Source organism: Heterocephalus glaber, unplaced genomic scaffold (assembly GCF_053883595.1).
Source record: "Heterocephalus glaber isolate CG9 unplaced genomic scaffold, H.glaber_assembly_v1.0 deba00000122, whole genome shotgun sequence".
Classification (NCBI taxonomy): Eukaryota; Metazoa; Chordata; class Mammalia; order Rodentia; family Bathyergidae; genus Heterocephalus; species Heterocephalus glaber.
Genome location: NW_028258138.1, coordinates 79193601 through 79213511, shown reverse-complemented (window position 1 = coordinate 79213511; position 19911 = coordinate 79193601). Strand labels below are relative to the sequence as shown.

The 19911-nt window shown below is 46.0% G+C and overlaps 1 protein-coding gene across 1 annotated transcript in view; it reads right to left on the bottom strand.

The window, feature by feature from the left end:
* Atp2b2 (ATPase plasma membrane Ca2+ transporting 2) overlaps window positions 1-19619 on the bottom strand; it is a 355181-nt gene extending 335562 nt beyond the window's left edge. Inside the window, exon 1 of the mRNA XM_087217055.1 lies at window positions 19475-19619. The gene's annotated coding sequence lies outside the window, so the exon portion shown is untranslated. The remainder of the gene's footprint in view (window positions 1-19474) is intronic.
* Window positions 19620-19911: the final 292 nt, after the last annotated feature.

Sequence of the window (19911 nt, the reverse complement as noted above, 5' to 3'; positions counted from 1 at the left end):
AATACGTTTACATTTATCACTGAGTCCTTGTACCTGTACATGATGTATCTTGGTTCTTATTTTGTCCCCATTCCCTGTGTTCCCTCTTCCCTATTTACACAGACTTTGTTTCCATTTCTTTCTTTTCTCATAATTTTTCCTTTCCCTTCTTTCCTTTCCTCTTCCCTTCCTACTTCCCCTACACCTTTGCCCCTTTTCTTCCTATTTCAAATTATCAATTATTCATTTTAATCCTTATTTACACTTTCAGTTTCTCACACTAGAGAAACTATTCGGTATTTGCACGTGTGTCCTATTTATTTCACTTAAAAGTATGGCCTCAATATGCATCCATTTGGCTATAAATGTCTCTAGTTTGTTATTCTTTATGGCTGAGCAGTACTCCAATTTATAAAAAAAAAAATGTCTTCTTTATCCAGTTTCCAGTTGATGGGCACTTGGGCTGTTTCCAAGCTTTAGCTATTACAAATTGTGCTGCTATAAACATGGGTGCACATATATCGCTGTGGTATGATTCTTTTAATTTTGGGGGGAAGATACTCAGCAGAGGAAGAGCTGGGTCAAATGGGACCTCTAGTCCTAGTTCTTTGAAGTATTTCCATACTGATTTCCACAGTGGTTGCACCAGTCTGCACTCCCACCAACAATGGAGAAGGGTTCCTTTCTCCCCCCACCCCTGCCAGCATTTGTTATTGGTTGATTTCTTGATAGCAGCCATTCTTTCTGGGGTGAGGTGAAATCTCAGTGTTGTTTTCATTCTGCATCTCTCGAATGACCACTGATGTTGAATATTTTTTCATATGTGTATTTGCTGCTTTTACTTCTTTGTCTGAGAAATGTCTGTTCATTTCAGATGCCCATTTTTGAACTGGGTCTTTGAATTTTGGGGGTCTGATTTTTTTCAGTTCTTTATATATTCTAGATAGTAGCCCTTTGTCTGAGGTACAGCTGCTAAAAATTTTTTCCCACATTGTAGGTTGTCTCTTAGCTCTGTTGGTGGCTTCTCTTGCAGTGCAGAAGCTTTTTAGTAAGATGAGATCCCAGTTGTTGATTCTTTGTACTAGTTCTCATGCTACTAAGGTTTTGTCCATAAAGTCTTTTCCTATGCCAGTGTCTTCAAGAGTTCTACCTAACTTATCTTCCAGCAAGTTTGGGGTTTCTGTTTTAATATTTAGATCTTTAATCCACTTTGATCTTAGTTTAGTGCATGGTGATAGGTATGGGTCTAGTTTTAATCTTTGGCACATTGAAATCCAGTTTTTCCAACACCATTTATTAAATAGGCTATCTTTCCTCCAATGAAGGTGGTTGCCTTCTTTGTCAAAGATGAGGTGCTTGAGTATGTCTGGAGTTGTTTCTGCATCTTCTAATCTATTCCACCGATCCTCGGGTCTGTTTCTTTGCCAGTACCATGCTATCTTTATCACAGTAGCTTTGTACTATAGTTTCAAGTTGAGGATTGTGATACCCCCTGCCATGTCTCTGTTGCCTAAGATTGCTTTTGCTATTCTAGGTCTCTTCTGGTTCCAAATGAATGTTTGGATTGTTTTCTCTAGTTCTGTGAAATATATTGTTGGAATTTCAATTGGCATTGCATTAAATCTATATAGCAGTTTTGGAAGTGTGGCCATTTTCACTATATTGATTCTTCCTATCCAGGAACAAGGGATGTCTTTCCATTTTCTTATATCCTCTTCAATCTCTTTTTTCAGAGTGCTATAGTTTTCAGTGCAGAGGTTGGATTTTTGGATTAGGGATGCTCAACCAGTGAAGTCCACTCCAAATCAAAAAAAAGAAAAAAAAAACCCAAACCCCAAAAACAAAAACTATGAAATTTGAAACATTTCTGGTCTTAAGCACTTCAGATAAGGGATACTGAATGTATATGAGGTGCCAAACCTGTTTTAGAAAAGACTTGGAATCAAGTTTCTAGAACTCAAATCCATAACCAGTCATTGACCAATTCCTTGTCCACTGATGAAGCCCAAATATCTGGCACAGGGCCTGCACACAGTACTTGCAGAGCCTTGGCTGACTGAGTGGTTCATCCATGTGAACAGCTCTGTCTAAAGGGCTGCTCAGGATACCCAACCTCTCCAGATGCTTTCCGGTCAAAACAGTAATATTTATTTTAAAAGGAGTGTTCATGGTCAGAGCCTAGCCTCTTGTTGACTGTGTAACTTCCAGAAGCTTCCTTAGTTTTTCTGGAGCCTCAAGGCTTTCATCTAGAGTATGATATAGGGATAGCTCTATATCCTGCATTTACAGTGATATTCTTTTTTTTTTTTGGCAGTCATGGTGCCACTGTGCTAAATATCTGGCCCTGAGAGTGATATTCTTTTTTTTTTTTTTTTTGGTACCAGGGATTGAACTTGGGTCCTTGCGCTTGTGAAGCAGAGAGCAGAACCACTGAGCTAAATCCCTGGCTCAAGAGTGACATTCTTGAAACAACCACAAATGGGTGTATTTCATGCCATGAGTACCAAGAGAGGGTCCCTAAGACTACTATGTTAAGTCTCTTTCCTCACTGGTTTCCAGGCCCCATGTGCCCCAGCAGTTATGAGAGGAAGACGACTTAGTGGCCTCTCTGGCCAGGGGAGCCCTGTGCTGTGTGGCTCTTCCAGCTGTGGGTCTCTAGCTCTATCAGCTCTGCTGTGGGCCCAACCTGTTCTCTTAACACCCGCCAAGCATTTGCTTCTGTTTTCCAAACCAGCTCTTCTATTCCAGCCAAATACCCGCAGGGGCAAGGCTCAGGCTGTCCATGGAACAAACACAACACTGAACACAAATCAGTCTCCACAATGGTTGGGCCGAGCCCTGAGGACCAGAACCGAAGTCCCCAGAAGGTCCCCAGAGTCTCCTTGTCATGCACTTAGGACACGCCAGAGAAATCTGACAACATGAACATTACATTTCCACCCCTCCATCCCAGGCCTGGACACTGAAGCAGAAGGCTACAGACTTTCTATCCTCCTATGTCTCAGGCTAGCAAGCCTAGAAATGTGAGTCCTCAGGGTCACACAGCAATTCATCCCCAACCTTGATGCCCAAACACCACGCTTTTCCTGGGACAAGCAGTGACCTCTGTTATGGGGACAGAGTGATGGCTTGCTGTATAAGCAAGGACTCAACACCCACTATGGGTTCAGGGTCCTCTTTCCATGCAGCATCTCACTTAATATCTCAGCAATGCTGATGTCCACTCAGCCCTCACAGTTGGGAAAACTGAAGCCCAGAGAAGAGCGGTTAAAAGTTAGAAAGCAGAAAAGTCAGGATTTAAACTGGCTTTAAACAATCTTTAAACAAGATTCAACCTTAGTCTATTTTACTTGGTGAGTCTGAGAAGGTTATGATGGAAAAAGAGAAAGAGAGGGGGCATGTGTGTGGGTGTGTGTGAGAGAGAGAGAGAGCTTTACAGTAAGTATTTTTTATTGGTTCAAAATCTGCATTTTTTTATAAGCCTGGAGTTGACTAGCAAACAAAACCCAAGCCAATGTGATTTCGATTTCTGTGCAAAGGGTGGGCAGAGTTAACACAGAGACCCAAGCATTAGTATCTGCTTTGGCAGAATGAGCCTAAAATAGCTGCTGTCTTCTTCTCTGCCTCTCTCCTCAATATCATCCATTAATTTCTGCTCTATGGGCTCTGACCCTTGCTGGCTGCAGAGAAGTCATCTGGCCTCAAACACAGCCTTCTTCTGCAGCAGGGTAATAAATGTTCACAAGGATCAGGTGGGGAATAGGTGAGAGGACACTTGGGATCACAGTTACAGCTACTGGCTATGCAAATTCTGGTGGGGTTCCTTGGGTCTCTGACAATTCTCCTGGTGGGGCTGAGAGCGTCTCTGTTTCATTGTCTTACTGGGAACTTGGAAGGATGGCTTACGGCCCCCTGATAGGGATGGTAAGGACTTAAACCAACTGGTGGGCTTGAATTCTACGATACAGGTTCCTGGTCTCCCCAGGGTGATGCTGGGCAAACCACATCCACGCTTCCTTGTCCTGCTCACTGGCCAGCAAGCTAGTAAGAACAGCACTGAGTCTGGTTCAGAGCCAGATGTTCAGAGGCAGTCACAGTCAAAGGCCTGGATCAAACCAGGTCCCTGAGTCATACTTAGTGAATGAACAAGTGAGTTGATGAACAAGCTACTTTCAATGTTAGATTCTTCACTGGCTAAGTTTTACTACCACACAAACTCTCATGGCAGTTTAATGGAGACAAACACTCTTTCCTCCTATGTCAGAAGCCAAATGCTGTACAATTGTTCTTTATGATCAAAAATTCAACACCTGCTTTTTTAAAAAACTTATTTATATCAACTCAGAGAACAGTTCCCAAGGGTCTGTTCTGTGCTTTGCTAAACCACACATGGGGATGCAGAGGAGATACAGCAGCATATCGGAGAGGTAGGTGCCCTCCCTTAGGCCCCAGAGAATGGGCTGAGCAGGACCACTGAGAAACGAAAATGCACAGTGGCCTCCATAGGCCTTTGCACATGGGCCAGGGGTTTCTCTGGATGAGTGGATGAGTGACTGGTTCTCATTTGTCCTGTGACCCCAACAGGATACTTGTAGTCATATATCACTGTGTCTACGAACCTACAGGAGGGGCTGGGGCAGAGGCCAAATAGAACATGTATGTTAGTATCTACATTCCCCAAAACAGAACTGAGGGGAGGATGAAATGAGACAATGCATGCACCATATCACAAAACACAAAAGTGCAAGTTATTCTACAAATGACAGCTAATGGACAAATAAGATCTAAGATTTGATAATCTTCTTGACAAACTTCTTCAAGTTAGAGTAGGATTTATGTCCCTGATGACAAATTTGAAAGAATGACATCTGCTGTTCTCAAGGTCACAGCATTAAACCCATATTACACATGTCCATGTGGTGGGAAAGTCACTACTCCACTGCCGAGCACCTCATCATCTATAAAGTACCCTTTCCTGGAGCCACTGTTTGAGTACCTCCTAAGTGTCAGACTCACTCTGCTGGGCAGCGGGGCGGGGGCGGGGGGGGACAAGGAACAAAACCCTCTCCCCTTGTGGGGTCCCCACTCCAGGGATGTGGGCCAGCTTAATGGCAGGCAAAGCGCATGTCAAAGGCTGGCCTTCCTTTTTTGATTGTGCTTGTTTTTTTTCAAATACATGGCATAGAGCCAGGGATTTAGCTCAGTGGTTCCACCGCCTGCCCCACAATCACAAGGTCCTCAGTTCGATGCCCGGTACAAAAATTAATTAATTAATTAAAATACATGGTATATTAAATGCTGCTTCTGTTTCGTGCTCTTTCCTTGTAGTGATATGTTGTGGAAATAGAGTTCATAGAGACACAGATCCACCTCATTTCTCTATTTCTGCTCTATGGAATTCCTCAGTGTGGCTATTTGTAGAATCAGCTCCCTCTTGTGGGATGATCACCAGAATGCAAACTCCAAAAGGGTGTGAGCTTGATCCATATTGTTCATGCTGACATTTCCAGAGTCTGGCACAGTGTATGGCACACAGTAGGCACTCAATAAATGGTTATATGAATGGATACATTTGGGTTGTTCTCAATGCTTCAGTAGCAAACAGTTCAAGGACTATATTTATAAGTTTCTCATATCTTTGTTACGGACATTAGACTTACCAGGAAGAGAATCTGTGTCTTTAACTTTTTATTTGTAAATAATTATAGATCCATAGGAGGTTGCAGAGAAATGTACAGGAAAGATGCATGTACTTCTCTCTCGGCCTATCCTAAAGTTAGCATCCCGCATAAAGACAGGCAATCCCAAGAGCAAGGAATGGGAACTGGTATGATGCACAGGGCCTGTTCAGACTCTGCCAGTGATACAGGCAGACACCTCTGTGTTGTATCTGTGTAGGGGCACTCATGTATGCACAGCTCTATACAGTTTTATCACTTATCACTTCAGCACAACTGCCATCCCCATTAGACTCCCCCATGCTATCCCTTTAGAGCAAAATGTCCCTCCCCCCTTCACTGAAACCGCTATCTGTTCTCATCTCTGTAATTATGTCATTTCTGTACTGTTACATACAATAGTAGATAACTGCTTACAATTGGCTTTTTTTCATTCTTTGATGTTCATGTGTCAATAATTTGTTCTCTTTCATTGCCCAGTATTATTTTATGGGATTTATGCACTACAATTGTTTAACACATATTTGGGGTTAATTCAAATAGGTGCTGCTGAATTGTCTCCTAAGACTCTTACCAATAGTTGACAACATCAAAATTTTTAAGCACTGCCAATCTGAGAAGTGAAAGTGACCTCTCATTGTTTAAAGATGCATGCTTTCCTGATTTCCCAGGTAAGACTCCTGGAAAACTCCATGTATAGTCAGGGAAACCTGGGCATCACAAAGACTTTAAGGAGGAGGGCTGCCCACTCTGTCAGCCTTGTGCAGACTGAAGGCACTGATGGTTCTAGTCACAGGCCTGCCTGTATTCATGCCCTTACCAGGGTGATTTGGTGGCCCAATACCATCCAGGTGGGAGGCCTGTTTCCCCACCCTTGAATTTTAGAGGATCCTATAACTTGCTTTGGCCAATTGAGTGCACCAGAGGTGACACTGTACCAATTCTGAGCCCACATCTCAGTCATTCTTGAGTGCTTCTGGCTCTCTCTGTTTCTGTCTGTCTTCGGAACAAGTTTAGGCTTGCTGCTATAGGATGAGACCCTCCACAGAGCAGAGATGAGCACTCTCCATTGAGAATGTCCTAGGCTGGCTAAAGCCAGCCAGTGCTAACTGTGGGAGAGCCCACCAGCACCCACAGAGCTACCAACATGGTTCCAGACAACCAAGGGAACCATCAGGACCAGAAGAACCAACCACTTATCAAAACCACAGATTTGACAGCAACAGTGCCTGCTTTTTGTTCTAAGTCACCAGGTATTGGGCAGTGTCTTAGGCACTGTCTTGTTGCTGGAACATAATACCTGACACCCACAGCTCAGAGGAGGAGAAATTTATTATGGCTCACATTTTCAGCCCATAGTGTGCTGGCTCTGAGGCAGAAGGCATGGCAGTGGGGCACAGCAGAAGAAAAGCTCCTCACATCATGGTGGCCAGGAAGCAGAGATCAAAAAAGGGAGCCAGGGAGAGACATTCCTTTCCAGGTCATACTCCATGACCCCCTTCCCCATTAGACCCCAGCTCCTAATAGCAAGCCAGCTCTAAAAGCCAAACAATCCAATCACCTTCCCAAAGCCCTGCTTATCAGAGCATGAGGCTCTTGGGGAATATCTAGATGTAAACCATGACAGGCCATACCAGTGGCTGAGCCATGCAGCAGTCCAGGAGGAAGTCTCCAGCTATACAAAGGTCCCTGGTACTGTGTCACCCCACAAGACAGATCTGAAGGAGTCTCTGGCACACTGAGTTTCAGATGTCTTGGTTCCAACATACAAATGTCCCAGACAAGTTCCCTGGCTTCATCCCCAGCCTCCAGCCACCCACTCCAAGTAAGAAACTTGAACAACTTCTGTCAAAGACAATTCTCATCTTAACACAGCAGTGGGTGAGAAAACCAAAGCGGTGAAGCGGCCTCCTTCCCAACCTCGCCCTAGAAGACATGGTGTTTGCAGATAAAAATACTCTCCCCTCCTCTCCAACGTGGAAGCTGTCCAGGGTCAGCCTCCCACACACTTCCACTCAATTTCTGACTCTGGTTATAAAACCTCGTGCCCCAAAATAGATTCCAATGGGATTTCATAGGCATGTTCTCTGGCATAACTGCAGCGTCCCTGCAAACTTTGGAGAAATTCAACTTTAGTCGTTGAACACACATTCTTCAAAGCTCTTCCCCCAGGTATTAAACATGAGGACGAGCTGTCATTGATTCCTATCTCCCATTCTCCCACAAGAGGGTAGGTGTCAGATACAGCTGTTCTCAGCTCACTTCTGCCTTGTTTGGTTTCATGTTCTCCTCTGTTCCCACCTACAGATTCCCACCAGCCCAGGTTTTTCATACCTGCTTGTTTCTTGCTGGTTGCTCAGTTGTTCTGGCTCCCAGTTGCTCTTCCATCTATCCTCTGTCTGTGTTCTTCCTTTACTTTCCTAGAACAAAGGCAGCCCCAGACACCTCCTCATTCAGTTCTGATTGCTTCAGTCACTACATCCTCTCTTTTCCAGCTTATACAAGGGCAGGGTTTGGAGCAGGGGATGATGCTAGAACACATCCAGCCCAACCCCCTTATTTTACAGGAGAAGACCAGAATTCCAGACTGAGATGGATGAAGTCAAGGTCAAATTGGAGGTGGTAAACAAAGCAGAAAGGGAGGCTAGGACCCTACACCAAGGATTTGCTTCTAGATTTGGTTTCCTAGCAAGTTCTAAAACCAAAATAAAGACAAAGCTGATAAGAATATCTCAGGTGTGTGTGGTGGTGCCTGTAACTCCAGCACTCTGGGAGCCTGGACAGGAGGAGCTCAAGTTTGAGCCCAGCCTAGGCAACTTGGCAACTTAGAAAGTCTCTTCTCAAAATAAAAAGGGTAGAAGATGAAGGTTCATGGGAGGATCCTGGGTTCAAACCCTAGTACCATGAAAAGAAGATGGTGGAGAAGGAAAAGGAGAAGGAGAAGGAAGAAGAGGAAGAGGAAGAGGAGGAGGAACAGGAGCAGAAGAAGATGGCTATGGAAAAGGAGTGCAGTAGTCAAACAGGCACCAGGCACACATTTAAATATTACCATCATGTGATAGAGAAACTCAGGTACAGAGAAGTGAAGTGTCCTGCCCAAAATCACAAAATTATTAATGGGAACAGCAAGGATTCAAACTTAGATTCAATGCCAAAGCCCATTGCTCCTCCAACCCACCCTGAATGTTGTTATAAAAGTCTGTCCCATAGGATTTTCTTTCGGCACTTTCACTGACTCAGCCTTTTCTACACCCTCTTGGCAGTTTCCAGGCTCCCCTTTGCCTACTCACTCCACCACCCACACATCATAGGTGGGCCCTCACTTCCCCTCTGCAAAAGGAACAAGCTTTTTAGGACAATCTACATTCCAAAGCAGGTCCCATCTCTCCGTGGCTGTGTGGTGTTGGGCAAGCCACTTCTCACTCTGAGCCTCAGGCTCCCCATCTGTGCTGGGGATGGAAGGGTCTCCTTCACAGAGGAGCAGCAAGGATGAGATAAAATAAGAAATGTCTGGAAGGACATTTGACAAAATGTTAATGGGAGTTAGCTCTGTTTTGTGGCATTTATCTGAATTTTACTTTCTTTTTTATACTTTTTGATGCCATTTGAGTTTTATATAATCATTATGTAACATCTCTATAACCAGAGGGAGAAAAAGCTACTTTTATTTTGAAAAGAGAAAAAGACATATAGGATTGCAGCCAAGATCCACCTTCTTTGGGCAACTTCTCTATCACCACGTGGGAGAGAATGGAGTGTTTGCTGTGCTCCCACTGACCTGGACCCCGCACCCTGACACCAGCCTTTGTTCAAGATGCTCTGCTGCGGTGACTCAGCATCATGCCAGGCCAAGCTCTAAGCCTTAGAGGACTCTCCCCTTGAAGGAACCTTGTTCAGTCCTAATTCTGCCCTCTGTGCTTTGCAGAGCAATCCCAGTGCTCCCCTCTTTCTCCATGCCTGTCCCCTCTGCCCCAGCCACTCATCAAGTGACAAGGTTTCCTGAGAGATGAGCACAGGGTTAGAGATATAGAAGCACCCACTGCAAGGGTGCCATGGCTAGGAAGGCAGAGTTTGGAGAGATGATGCCAGGTAAAAATGGAAAAGTCCACTTTTTTTTTTTTTTCCAAAAACGTTTCCTGCCTGGGACACTGGTCAGCACTTCACATAGCAGCAATTACACCTTCAAACACTGAACTTTTTGGCATCACACTTGAAGGAATTAAGGACACAAAAATATCTCCAAACAAGGTGTGATTATTTCAGCCCACTCCCTATCCACATCAGTTAGGATGGGTTATGTTAGGCTGCAGTAACAAACAAGTCCAATATGCCAAAGGCTTACTCCTCAGTGATGCTACCTGGCACTTACAGTCAGCTGGAGGTTGTGGTCTCTGATTTTTTTTTTTTTTTTTGGAGACAGGATCTCACTATGCAGTTCAGGCTGGCCTTGAACTCACTTGTAGCCCAGGCTTGTCCCCAAACTCACCTCAATCCTCCTGCCTCAGCCTCCCGAGTGCTGGGATTACAGGTATGCACCACCATACCCAGCTACCTCTCTGATTTTCACTGACAGAAAGAGACCAAGAGAGGCTCTGTCACTATGAATCTTTGATTGCTATTATGGTTTGTGTTTAGATGTCCCCCAAAGCCTCATGAAGGTGAGGTGGGACTTTCTTTTTCAGAGGTAGTGGAATCTGGAATGTGTGATGCTGGGGTTAAGGGTGTGTGATGCTAAACTACGTGTGAGTGATTAGTTTGGCACTGCCCTAATCCCAGTAGTTTGAATAAGATAAAAAGGGGGAGAAAGATGCTGTTAAACCTCTCTCGTTACCTTTGCTGCCCTATGCGTGCCACGTTGTTTCTCCTCTGCAATGCTTGTTTGCCATCCCAGCTAGGAGCCAGCCAATTAGGGACTGAAATCTCTATGAATTGTAAGCCAAAAAGACCCCTTCCCTTTGAACCTTTGGGTATCGGGTATTTTGTGCCAGCAATGAGAGAACAGTGACTAAGACAATTACCAAGGAGAAAAGGGGGAAAGGGGCAAATTGCCTGCTGGTTATTAAGGCTCTTGGGCAGAAAAGATATCACTTGGCCTCAAAGCTACCTGGCAAAAGCAAGACAAGTGGCAATTTGTGGTAATTTGCTACAGCAGCCTGGCAGACTGATTCAATTCTGTATTGAGTGTCTACTATGTTCCAGAGAAGTTGGGAACTTGAGACCAAATGAGACAGGAACCAAAATCCTAATATGCTCACCATCTGGGGGGCCTGCCTTAGTCATTACTCTGGTCTAGAGAAAATCAACAATAACCAAGGAGGGTTTGAGCAGGAGACAGGGATTGTGGCCCCATAAAATGATATGTGACCTTGAAGAAGTGACTTTCGTTTTCTGAGCCAATCTTTTCACCTTTTCTGTGAAATCAAGGAGTTGGCCCAGCTATCTCCAGGGGGACCCTTAACTCTTAAGGTTCTATGACTTGCTGGGGTAGGACAGGTGGGAAGGGGCAGAGAGAGCATGAGGCAGCCTCCTACACCAACCCCACATTTATCCCTCCCCTTTTCTCCTCTGCCTCCGGACAGCTCCATCTAACCCTCCATCTAACCCTGCCCAGATGAGCAAGCCTAGTACCTCAACATCTCATCCTTGAAATATTGCCTTCCTTATTAATCTGTTCAGAGTCCCAAGAAGGCTACCCACAACCTTCGAATCTACTGGGTCCATGCCTAAATCCCCCAGCAGTGGGGTGGAGAACATTCAGATGTTAAAACCCTGGAGAGATGGAGAGAGGGCAGACTTCAAGGAGAACAGGGGATCTTTTAAAGGAAGCAGCAGCAAGAAAAGCAGATGCCAAATGTCTAGAGGTCAGTCACAGAGGCTTACACCAAGACACCTGTCATCACAACTGCTGTGTGCTGTGGACCAGGTACCATACCTCTCTGGCCCCAGTTGAAATTCTCTGATTGTTAACAATTCAGCAGCTGATGATGAGAAGTGTAGCATATGGCCTAGTACACACCAAGCCCTCATCTTGTCTGCTCCTAGGTGAGTGTGTGTGTCAGGCAGAGTCAGAGCTGGCAGAGGAAACTGGTCGCCTAGATTGAGAGTAGTTCTAGAGATGCAGGCAAAACCCCAAGAAGAGGCACTGGACTGATGCTGTGCCATGCAAGATAGCTGCTCCTTAGAGCCATCTGTGTACCCTGCCTGTGTCACTGACTCGGTCAGAGGATGTAGTACCAAACAGGTACAGACAGACGTTAGTGTTTACCACTGACAAAGACATACTGAAATGATCTACTCTGTCTCTCCATGTGCATCTACTCCACAGCACCATTTTCTTGGGCTGAATTTGATAAAAGCTTTGGTCATTTTTCTAAGTCCCACCTTTTGATTTTCTTTTTTCAGTGCTAGGGATTGAACCCAGAACCTCACACATGTTAGGCAAGTTCTCTACTACTGATCTACATCCTCAGTTCTTTTTATTTTTTATTTTTGAGACACGGTCTCCCTAAGTTGCCCAGGCTAGGTTTGAACTTCCGATCTCCCTACATGGGCCTTCTGAGGATTACAGGTCTGGGATACAGGTCTGCAGCAACAACCCCAGCTCTATCTTTTGACTTTTGAATAAAGAAACAGGTCTCTCCACCTGCTCAGAATTCTGCCTAGACATTCTATTATAATATTTATGACACCTGACTGTGCTGGACCAAACGGGAGAGGTAATGTGCTTCCCTGCCAGACTCACACTCCTAAAACCAATGGGTACTCTCACTTGATAATGAGATTAACTGAGACCTGCTCATCACCTTCCTCTCTAGCATTTCTTTTCTGTGACCCAAGATTGTTTCCTGTTCCTTGGGCCACTGAGCCCTCTGAGAATCTGAAGAAAGCCACAGAGCCCCTCTTCTGGTACCTCCTGAAATGCCAGCCTTACATATTATGTTTGATGGAAGGAAGGGGTTCACAAACTCCAGCTCAAACATGTCTAGTCCTTGGTCTCTCCCCACGGTCTCTTCCTTGTGTAGAGAATCCTCAGTGTCACTCTCTGGCTTCTCCTCACCCCTTTCCCGGCTCCTCCCTGGGGAGGCACAGTCTTATGTTATTGGTCATGTTGCGGAGGGGAGGGGGATGTATGTTCAGCTCAACTGCCCTTCCTCCTCTCAAGAGGGAGCCTGCTGGCAGAAAGCTTGTCCTCTGCTCTACCCTCCCTACCTGAAGTCTTACTTGGGCCAGATTTTTATGTGTCTTCCTCCTGGGGACCAGTCAGCAGGCATCACTTGACCCTCACCCAAACATAGACCCACAACCTCCAACTTTGCCTCTACTGCATCAGGGAGAAACATTATACAGTCATCTCTTCTTGTCTTCAGGACACCATTTCTAGGATGCTTCCCCATACCAATATGTACAGATGCTCAGGTCCCTTATATAACGTTGTTCATTGTGACGAACCCATGCATATTCTCTCATATACAAGACTTCGAATCATCACTACATGACATAATACCTAATGCAATATAAATCCTATGTAAGTAGTTGTTATTCTGCATTGTTTGGTGAATAACAATGAGGAAAAGACTGTACATGTTTGTTTGTTTGTTTGTTTGTTTTGGCCTAAGTATTTTCTATCTATGGTTGGTTAAATCTGGAGATGTGGAACCTATGGATATGGTGGGCAAATGATTATTTTCCTTCCCTACTTGCCATTTCCCAAATTGTTGCAGAAGTGTAGAGGAGAGACATCGTTTATGGGGACCAATCACACACAGTCCTGACACCTGACACTTCCTACAACTCTGGAATAGCACACACCTTCCAACACAGCATAACCTTACTGCCTTGAGTGGCTTTTGGATGGGCCACTGACTTACATCTCTTTGGGTCTTAGTTTTCTCATCTGTCAAATGTGAGTGTAACCACTGTTTCCCAGTTTCCATATTTGATGCTTTGAGCAGAGGGACTGCTCCTCCCAGGCCGACCAGTTTCTGGAGGGATCTGATCTGTGTTCAGTGTGTGTGGGGTCCTTCCTGTGTGCCCAGTGTGCCTTCTCGCCTTGGGAACTGCAACTGTCTTGTTTTTTCTCGGTACCAGGATTGAACTCAGGACCTTGCACTTGCAAGGCACACGAGGCCCCACTGAGCTAAATCCCTGGCCCTTGCAACTGTTTTATTTTTTTTTAAACTGGGGATCAAACTCAGGACCTTGTGCTTGCAAGGCAGGGGCAGTGCCACTGAGCTAAATCCCCGGCCCTCAACTGTCTTTTTGATGATAGTCATCTATCTATTAGTACCGCTGATAATGATAAATCTTACATTTTAAAACAGAGATAATAGCACCTATCTCATAGGGTTGACACGAAGATTTAAAAAAAGAAACACAGAAAATTGTTTCACACAACCTCTGGGACATGAGTGAGATTTTTGTTTTTTAAAAATTTTTTGTGGTGCTGAGGATGGGACCCAGGGCCTCGTGCATGCTAAACACATGCTTCAGCTCTGAACCACACCTCAACTCCAGCTCCAGCTTTGAAAATGTTACTTTCTTTTCTCTCTCTTCTACGTATATCATTTCCATCCTTCTACCCCTTTCTACCCTCATCGCTCCTTCCCAGGATCGGCCGCATAACCTTCAGGACCCAGTACAAAATGAATATAGGGGGCCCTGTTTAAAACAACTAAGAATTGCAATCCAGTGATTGTGGAGCACTAAATCCAGGACAGGGACTCTTCTTGGCACATGTCACACACTCCCAACACTGGCCGTGAGCCTTCCTCCTTTTGGTCAAGTGTTCTCTTCTGCTTCCTCAGTCTTTTAAGCCAGATTTTCCAATTCCAAGGCCCCAGTAGTTACCCCCTTTCTGTTTTGTTACCAGACTCAAATTTTTAGATACCACAAATCAATTGGAGAAGGAGGAAAGGAGGCCATTTGGATTAATGAAAAGTCTGAGAAATATGCCATTACTAAAGAAACACACCTTTGGAAATCAAAGACCTCTTCTCTGAAAACTATAGCACTCTGAAAAGAGAGATGGAAGATGATATCAGAAAATGTACAGACATCTCCTGCTCCTGTGTAGGAAGGATCAACATAGGGAAAATGGCCATACTTCCAAAACTGCTACATAGATTCAATGCAATCCCAATTGAAATCCCAGCAGCATACTTCATGGACCTTGAGAAAACAATACAAAAATTCATTTGGAACAAGAAGAGATCCAGAATAGCAAAAGTAATTCTAGGTAACAAAGACATGGCAGGGGGGTATCACAACCCCCAACTTGAAACTATACTACAAAGCTACTATGATAAAAACACCATGGTACTGGCAAAGAAACAGACTTGAGGACCAGTGGAACAGATTAGAAGATGCTGAAACAACTCCAGACACACTCAGCCATTTCATCTTCGATAAAGGAGCCAAACACCCTCACTGGAGGAAAGATAGCCTCTTTAATAAATGGTGCTGGAAAAATTGGGTTTCAACTTGCCAAAGATTAAAACTAGGCCTATATCTTTCACCATGCACTAAACTAAAATAAAAATGGATTAAATCTCTAAATATTAAAACAGAAATGCTAATCCAGCTGGAAGAGAGGTTAGGTAGAACTCTTGAAGATATTGGCATAGGAAAAGATTTCATAAACAAAACATCAATTGCACGTGAACTAGCACAAAGAATCAACAAGTGGGATCTCTTCTTACTGAAAGCTTCTGCACTGCAAGAGAAACTACCAACAGCATGAAGAGACAACTGTTTTTACCAGCTGTTCCTCAGGCAAAGGTCTACTATCTAGAATCTATAGAGAACTGAAAAAAAGCAGACCTCTCCAATTTAAAGACCCAATCCAAAAATGGGCAACTGAAATGAACAGACATTTCTCAGACAAAGAAGTAGAAATAGCAAATAAACATATGAAAAAATATTCAACATCACTGGTCATTCAAGAGATCCAAATGAAAACAACACTGAGATTCCACCTCACTCCAGAAATAATGGCTGCTATCATGAAATCAACCAATAACAAATGCTGGCAGGGCTGTGGGGAAAGAGGAACACTTCACTGCTGGTAGGAGTGTAGACTGGTGCAACCACTGTGGAAATCAGTATGGAGATACCTCAAAGAACTAGGACTGGAAGTCCCATTTGACCCCGCTATTTCCCTGCTGGGTATCTTCCCCAAAGAATTAAAAGAATCATACCACAGTGATATATGTGTACCCATGTTCATAGCAGTACAATTTGTAATAGCTAAAACTTGGAAGCAGCCCAAATGCCCATCAACTGGAGACTGGATCAAGAAAATATGTTTTTTTATAAAATGGAGTACTACTCAGCCATAAAAAATGAGAAATTAGAGACATAGCTAAATGGATGCACATTGAGGCGATACTCTTAAGTGAAATAAATAGGACACACATTTGTAAATACCAAATAGTTTCTTTAGTGTGAGAAACTGAAAGTGTAAATAAGGACTAAAAGGTATAATAGATAATGTGAAATAGGAAGAAAAGGGGCAAAGGGGAGGGGGAGGTGGGAGGGGTAGAGGAAAGGAAAGAAGGGAATGGAATTAATATGAGAACATGAAAAAATGGAAACAAAGTCTTTGTAAATAGGGAAGGATGGTAGGGTTGAGGGGAGGGCAGGGGAAGAGGGAAAAATAAGAACCAAGAGAGATTATGTAAAGGTGCAAATTTCCAATGATTAATGTCATTATACTGTACACCTAAAATGTACCTTTATATGTACCATTATAATGTACACCTAAAGTAATATTTTAAAAAAAGAAAGAAACACACTTTTGTTACTCTTAGATTGATATGGCAATAGAGGTGACCCAAAGAGGAGAAAAGAGAGAAAGCAGAGCACTTTGTATATGATAAAACACAGAAAATGTATTTAATTAATAATGAGTACATTTTTATTCCCAGGTAATACTGCTAAAACCCCTTTCATTTAACTAGGTTAATATTTCTCTTCTTGGCAGTTAGTTTGCTTGGGGAAGTTTTTGCTGCTACAGATGTTAGTAAAATTCAACAGCAGTGTTTCTATATAACAATGATTTCCATGGCCTTGTAGGCGGTCAATCATACAGACCGGGTCATAGAAAAGTCATATCAAACAGAAATCAAATTCCTTCTCTGCTCTTCCCCACCAGAATAGTCAAACCTTTGAACATCCTTCTAGAACTGGAATGTATCACATGCCTTCACACGCCACGCCCTTGATGGAATCTCTGCTGGCTGCTGTTTCAGCTCTCAGTTGTTAAAGCTGGATCTGGACTTATTTTGCAGGTGCTGTCCCCAACCTCCATACCTCCAAGCCTTTGCAACCTGGGCTTGGCATGTCTTCCATTCCCCCAACCTCCTCAGTCTGCCAAAGTCCGAACTCATATTTCAAGGTCTAGTTTAAAGGTCCCCTCCTCCAGGAAGCTGCTTCTGGTTTCTCCAGCCAGCATCTGTCTCCCTGTTTGCTTCCACTGCACATCAGTTACAACACTTGTGCTACTGACTAAGTCATCTATGAACATTGTTGACATTGATGTGGACACTGAGCTCTACTGTCACCCATCTCCGGGGAGGGAGGGCAGCCCAGCAAGTGATTACAGTTCCACTCTAACCAGCTGCATCTACGCAGTAACATTACACAGCCTTCTGTGGATTAAATCAGATGTCAACATAAAAATGCTTAGCACAGAGCCTGGCAAAAAGCAAGTGCTTAAAAAATAACAGTTTTCTTTGGACACTGGCATATAAACTCCCAAAGGTTGCTGGGTGGCCACTTACGCCTGTGGTCCTGATAGTGTTACTAATGGTGCCCTCCCCTGAATGAAAAGTCATATAGCCAGCCTACATGGTGGGGTCCAGGTCCATCTCATTTACTAGCTTGTCTCTGGCACACCAAACAGAGCTTAGCATGTATTAGCTACTTAGTACAAGTTTGTCAACTGAATGAATATGTTTCTAGTGCCTAACAAGTGCCCAGTACCTGACAGGAGTGCCATTATTGCAAGCTGTGCTTGTTCCCTGGGGTGTTTCAAGTACCTTTTGACTTAGAGGAGATGAGAATCAAGGCTGGGTGAGTGAGTGAGTAAATGAGTCCCACTCTTCACCTCCTTCCATCTCCTTGCCAGTAATACCCCTGGGGGAAAGAATGACCTCTCGAAGAAGTGGGGATCTGTTTCTCCCCCCAGACCTCAAGGCCATGGGGCCTCATCTTCATTTGCCAGTTAGGAATCAGGTATTGATTTTCCCAGAGGCCACAGGAAACCACAGCCCAGAGTTCATACACCCAGAGGACCCTGAAGGCACAGGCCCTGGTCTCTCCCAGCCCTTTTGTGTAGAGGCACAGGTTCCAACATCTGTGGCTCCACCAGCCCACATTGCCACAGGGGTGAATCCACCTAAACCCCGATGCCCAAAGCATAAGAGAACTGACATGATTACCACTCTCTGCCCTACCTCCCTGGCTCAGAAAGGAAATTCACAAGCTGGAATCCAAATTTGTTTGGTCACATACCACACACTAGGCACAATGGTAAGAACTTTAAGAACACTAGTTCATTCAGTCATCAGAATACCCTGGGAGGTGGCTATTCCCATTTCACATGGGGGAAGACTGAGACAGAGAAAATGATTTGCCTTAGTCTTTATCCCAAAGCCCAAAGCCCTCAGGGCTATCCATGTACCCTGATTATTTTTTGTTTGTTTTTGTTTTTTTGAGGGTCTCACTATGCAGTTCATAATGGCCTTGAACTCACTATGAAGCCCAGGCTGGCCTAAAACTAGCAGAGATCCTCCTGGTTCAGCTTCCTGGGAGCTGGGAACTGGGGTTACAGGCCTGCATCATCAGGCCTGGCTTCCTCTAATTGGTTATATGTAAGAAACGCTGGTTCTCCATCTTCCGCTGGCTGCGTGACCTTGAGGATGGCTCACCCTCTCTGGGCCTCAGGTCCCTTTTCCTAACGTTCTAGAAGGCTGTGTTTCCAGAGGTGCGACATCCCCAACAGCCAAGGTGTCCCGTTCTCCGAGGCTACAGGGCAGGAGGAGGTGACCAGGCCCCAGGTGAACCCAAGTATCTAGAAATATTGGCGCATGTGAGGGCCTGAGGCGCACCTGCCCGAGCCCACTTTCCCAAGAAGGCTTTGCTGTGGGCTGACAAATCACACTGCGGATCTGCAACTGACTGCCAGGCTTCTGAGCTTTCCCCTGGCCAGGTAGGGAACCCACGCTGCCTGCGGAAGGGCTGTGCACAGGATGGAGGGCACAAGGAAAGGCGAGGGGGGTGCAGAGAGCACTTGGCAGGGGGCTTTTCACTTTCCACTCCTAGAAGCCCGAGCCACCTTGGGGAGGGAGACCCCCTCCACACAGGGTGCCTGTCACAGCTCTGGCTAGTCCCAGGCCTCTCAACCAGAGCCAGGAGAAACGAAGGCTCGCAGGGAGGAGAAGCCAGGCGCAGTGGTCGAGCCAGAAGGGACCAAGGACACTAGGGGGTCCCAGAGCCTCTGACGCACCCCCCTCCCCGCCCCGGGGCTGCTCGGAGCTCGGAAAGTTTGCACGCGGCGCCTCCCGCCCACACCTCAGCCCGGGCCCCCGGCGCCCGGCGCCCACCCGGCCGCCCCGCCCGCCCGCCGGTGCCAGCTCAAGGTCACAGCTGACAGGCGCCGGCCTCCGCGGGAAGAGGGACCGGGACGTGCCCCGCAGGGCTGCGCTCCGGTCCACGCAGGTCCCCAGCGGGCGCCCACGGGAGGGCAGCCGCGGGGAGCAGGGAGAAACCCGGGAGCGCGGAGGAGGCCCGGCCCGCCGGCCGGCCGCTCGCCTCACCTGCGCCGATGCAGATGCGAGATACTCCGCCGCCCGGCTGCGCCTCCCGCCGGCCCGCGACCCCGAGGCTGCGGCTCCTGCCCGCTGCCCTGCTCGCCGCCCGCCGGGCCCGCCGCCTCCTTCCTCGCCGCCGCCGCCGCTGTCGCCGGCGGCACTGCGCTCCGCCCGCCCCCGCTCCTCCCGCTCCTCCTCTCGAGCTCCCCCGAGCCCTCCCCAAACTCCGTGCGGACGGCGCCCTGCGGGACCCAGAGCGAGACTCCCGCTCCTGCGCTCCCGTGCACCGGGAGTCTGCAGTAGGGTCCCCCGCCTCTTCCGGGGCGCCATCTCCGGCCCTTCCATCAGTACCAGCCCCTTGCCCCAACCCACCCGCGCGCCGGCCCGGCCTGGGGAGGGAGATATCCTTCAGCTCTTTCCACGGGTCTCAGGGCCCCAGCTTC